Source organism: Macrobrachium nipponense, chromosome 29 (assembly GCF_015104395.2).
Source record: "Macrobrachium nipponense isolate FS-2020 chromosome 29, ASM1510439v2, whole genome shotgun sequence".
NCBI lineage: Eukaryota > Metazoa > Arthropoda > Malacostraca > Decapoda > Palaemonidae > Macrobrachium > Macrobrachium nipponense.
In genome coordinates, this window is record NC_061092.1 from 21748840 (window position 1) to 21753839 (window position 5000).

Below are 5000 nucleotides of genomic sequence, written 5' to 3' on the forward strand. Positions count from 1 at the left end.
AAGCAGGAATAACCTCCCATCCAGATACGATGCCAAGGCAAAAGTAGTCTAATGCCCTGCCAAGCAGGAAACAGATAAGGACGGAGATAAAGCGGGCGTAAGCGGCAGGGGGTATTGGGTGAGCAGGGGCGTTATTACCGGGAGAGATATGAGACCTACACATGCCCTGTCAACTGACGTTCCACCTGGGACACTGAACGGAAAATAAAAAAAATCACGAATGCTTGCTTGCTCGTTGCCAGACAGATGTATTATCAACAGCTGCCAAGCGAATGTTTTTGAAGTTTTTATCCCAGCGTATGAAGAGCAAATATGAATTTGAGTATTTTCGTATGGACGTGGTTTACACATGTATTCACAACGCACAGGCATTAAGAGTTGGTTGGATATAAAAAAAAAAAATTTTTAGGGGGTTCATCGAGGTTGAAGATTCAAAGGCAAATTCTCTCTTTCTACAACAAAACCAAGTCAGTGCACGATAATCTCTCTCTCTCTCTCTCTCTCTCTCTCTCTCTCTCTCTCTCTCTCTCTCTCTCTCTTCCGTAAGCAATAAGAAGCAATGTTGATAAGTTACTTGCTATAACTACTGGTTGGCAGGGTATGGTAACGAAACTTTCAGCGGCTCTGGGAACACTACCTTAGTTGTAGAATAATTGACAAAAGCTGGGACTTATGAACGGAATACTTCGCTCTTTGCTTTGTGACAGATGAGCGTGGCTAATGAGAGAAAAAAGAAAAAAAGAAAAGAAAAAAAACTGGAGCGTCGTGAATTGAGCATGCAAGGTATGAGTGCAGTGTACGTGGGTGACAGTAGTAAAAAATAAATGTGTACGTGGGTGACAGTAGTAAAAAATAAATAAATAAATAAAAAGTAGTGAGCACAGATGCAATAGATGACATAATCAGTGATTTGAGACAGTTTGGCCGTGTAGAGAGTTGAAAGGAGGGAAGAAGTAAAAATAATTGTGGGAAAGATGGGGAGGCCCAGAAAGACACAAGTTCGAGCCGTGGGAAAGTTTTTTTTTGGTCAAGAAAGACATTAATAATCAGGAAACGGTGCTGAGTTAAAATCTAATTTGAGGTAGTCTACCTTAAGTACTTACGACCTTTTTTTTTTTGGTGTGTGCAAAAGGTGCTAACTGATAAAGGAAACGCGCAAAACTGAGCATGATATAAATTACAGCAGCAAGCATACATATGCGAATATTCATCAGATGCCTGGTAAAATATGATGATACTTAAATAATTGACAAGAAAAATTATAACGTTATATTTCGTAACTAAGTGAAAAAAAAAATCAAGAAAGAGCTACAAACTTGAATCTTGCCGAGTCAAAAATTAAATTTCTTTGTTGTTTCATGAGCAAGAAGCATTGGATTAGGGATGTTTTTCATAACGTCAGCCAAACTGCCAGATATATTCCTTATTATGCCTTCATATCTAACAGCCTGAGACCATAAATCTATTTTTTAAGTGGCGGAGACTGAAATGCGAATATCTCTCTCTCTCTCTCTCTCTCTCGCTCTCTCTCTCTTGTAAAGACCAAAAGGATATATGCTATTTTCTCATTGGCCTCACCTTGCCTTCCTTGCCAAACAGTGAAGTATTTGCTTTTTCAGTCCCTTGATCCGTAGTACTTAACTGTATGATTTCAGTAGAATAAACCTTACAAAATATATTTTTATGGTATAATTTACTTTACAAATGTTCACTTCATTTGTACATTATAGTTTCTCATTTTCTATTATTTTTATTATTAAACAATATTTTTATGATATACTTCACTCTTACAAATATTCACTTCATTTGTGCATTGTAATTTCATTTATTTGTTATTATTATTTTTTTCTTAATATTTCGCCAAATAACTTCTGCGATAATCGGGAAGGAAAACACTGCATTGTACAAACGCCCTTTTCCAGTGTGCATCGGCTGAACCGAATTAATATATATTCATTGTCTTCCATGTTATGCTTTCTTTCATGTTCCTGTCATTAAGACAGAGAGGCAACGCAGGACAGGGGAGCAACGTTGCTATGGCTAATGCCTCTGTTACAATTTATTTAGCTGTACGCGTTGTCACTGCTCTTTTGCCAAAGACTAATGATGACATTGTCTCTATGTTTTTATTTCGTCTCCATTTTAACTGCTGGCTTTGGAATACAATACGCAGGTCTAAGTAGCAAGTATTGTTCACTTAACTTACATCAATCTTACTAGTGTACTTGTCGCATCAAAAATGATGGCCATAAATAAAATGGAAATTTCGCAATTCTATCGTACATTTAATATATAAAGTACATTATGTTGGTCGTTAAAGGTACAGTTTTTTACTCTTAGACTTTGTTGCATGCAGTAACAAAAAAAACATATACATGAAAATTGCGTTTCATATCGGATAGTTTCCTGACTACAGCAAATGAGGGTTAATTAGACACCAAACTATAAATATAATGCTAATCTGACTGAAAAATAGCAGTCGCTTGAATTCCAGCAATGCCAAGAGTGTATTTTCGGGTGACATTCATACCATGTCCCATATTTGACACCATTCATACCACGACCCGGATGTGGCAACATTCTTAGAATGATCCCGAGAGAGAGAGAGAGAATGGAATCACCGATGATTGCGATAATATAAAAGAAATATCAAGGACACTTACATGCAATTTCGGCGAGGCAGAGAATATAGAGGAGAATGAAGACTATGTTTGCTAACTATAACAATTTGTTTCGACACCGTCTTACCGAAAAAGGGATATAAAATATATCCAAAATCATGAGGAATATTTCCAACAAATATGGATAACTCCAGGATAAAGTTTTCATTTTTAGGCGAGAAAAAGCTTTCGAATAAAAAACCAAATACCTAGTTATTTAGAAGTCTCAGCAACTGACAGAGAACCAAGAAAGATTTGGGAAATTAAATCACTAAAAGATCAGTGCCATCAGTGCGACAAAGCTGGTGTTATGACCCATGGAAAGGACAACTCTTCTAAATGATAATCAAAGTTAAAACTTCAGCAAAGAAAATCCAAATTCGGACTTTTATAAAGTGCGAGCGAGGATGCTGTGTGGATGTGCTAGGTCTGTATGAAACCCTGATGGAACTTTTGTTTATTCTCCAATTTTCATAGAGCATTTTAGTAGGAATTATGTAACAGGACGTGAATGTGTAAGCTGAGTATTGTTTTTTCATTACTACTGTGTATTTTTAAATCATTAAAATATATGAGGAAGGCTGGATGATCAGTTAAAAGTGAATACATGGTTTGCTATTCTAGGTATCTCTCTCTGTTCAACTCATGAAAACTTAATTCCATTTGTTAGTATTTAGAAACATGTATTATGTTACGACAAGAATTCCGCATGAATATAGCATGAGCAATGAGTCAAGATCAATAAAACTAAGTACAACTTTAATTCACTGACTTTGAATTTCTGCTTTTCATCCTAAAACCCTCTTTACTGTCCAGTAAGAATAACCAGGCCTCATAAGTAATGCCTAAGGAATGCTTGGGTATTGGATGAACAATGAATGATGACGAGTGAACCATTATACACAAACTTTTCGTTTTTCGTTTTACAACTGAAGTCTCTTGCACTCTCCAGCTACATCATTCATGAGTAATGCACGAGTACTATTTAAGAACAATGCACGAGTACTGATTCAATATTAATATGAGAGTAATAGTCTGCAGGAAACATTAATCTGGACTTTTAAAATCTTTTAATTATACACCTTAAGCGTTGAATAACTGCATCGCTTGAAAATATCCACCCCCCAAAAAAATATTCTGCAATTTATGAAAAATATTATAATTACAGAAATTTTTTTGAAAAAACTAATATTCCTTTAATACTCACTATCTCCAGGATTTGGGAGCCGAACCAAGTATTTCATCATCCATAAGCGGTGGGGTAGAACCTGTGAAGTAATGAATCAAGATAAAAGTTTCCGTGATATACAATTTTTCAGTAAACATGTAGGCACTGTTTTGTTCTAGTATTCACTCCAATGCTAGAAAAACTTATGCATATAACAAGTACAAAATAAGGTGAAACAGTGTATGGGACGGAGAAAGGAATGAAGATAAGAGAACAAGGAAATAATGGAGAACTAGAATACGTAAAGATAATATAATACCACAAACACACACACACACAATCTTACGCAAGGAACGTGCCCCTACATCTACCCTTTCTTTAAAATACCCTTTTCATAGGCAAAAGCTTTCATCAATTAGTCACATTCGAGTTTATTTACAGTCCCAGAAGTCTAATTTTCATAATGATAACTTTAATTGTCCTCAGAAAATGATCCTCTACAGCACACGACTTTTAAAAATTGTCTTATAGCATCTATATCAATTATAACATATGATTTTCTAGAGTTTGTGCATACCAAGGGCAACTATGCCCACTGTTCTGAAACTCCTCGTAAAACTCTCATACAGCTTTTCTCCTTCCATTTATTCTGATAAGTATATTGGCTTACGTGTGATATATATTATATATATATATAAATATATATATATATATATATATATTTATATATATATATATATATATATAGATATATATATATATATATATATATTATATTCCAGAGCGCGTCATAGAAAATGAAAATACCTCCAACGCCGGAGCGCAAAAGAAATTAATGACTGGTGAATTGCAGATAAACAGCGGTAATAAAAACACTATAATCTCCGAAGTAGGGTCTGATACCTATGACAGGTAACACCCTGACCATTTCATTATCGTGAGAGATTCCAGGAAAGCCTTCCGCAACCGTAATGGTATGTTTCCAGTTCAGGTACAATCCAGAATGATTTGTACATTCTTTTTTCCTCTCTCCCTCTCCTTCTTCCTTGTTCTTTCAATCCGTTTTTCAATTACAAAGACGCGAAGCGAAAGCCATTGATTTACGGGTCAGCCTGTGGCTACCATCGAAGTCGTCGAGAGGACTGCCCGTTTATTATTGGATGACAGGCTGC

At 35.7% G+C, this 5000-nt stretch overlaps 1 protein-coding gene and 1 long non-coding RNA gene across 3 annotated transcripts in view; one reads left to right on the plus strand and one right to left on the minus strand.

Moving 5' to 3' along the window:
• Positions 1–5000, minus strand: part of LOC135206183 (homeobox protein OTX-like) — a 492545-nt gene that overhangs the window by 342861 nt on the left and 144684 nt on the right. For both annotated transcript variants that reach the window (XM_064237496.1, XM_064237494.1), the window contains exon 3: positions 3868–3928. The gene's annotated coding sequence lies outside the window, so the exon portion shown is untranslated. The remainder of the gene's footprint in view (positions 1–3867; positions 3929–5000) is intronic.
• Positions 1–5000, plus strand: part of LOC135206187 (uncharacterized) — a 55660-nt gene that overhangs the window by 46270 nt on the left and 4390 nt on the right. The window lies entirely within an intron of this gene.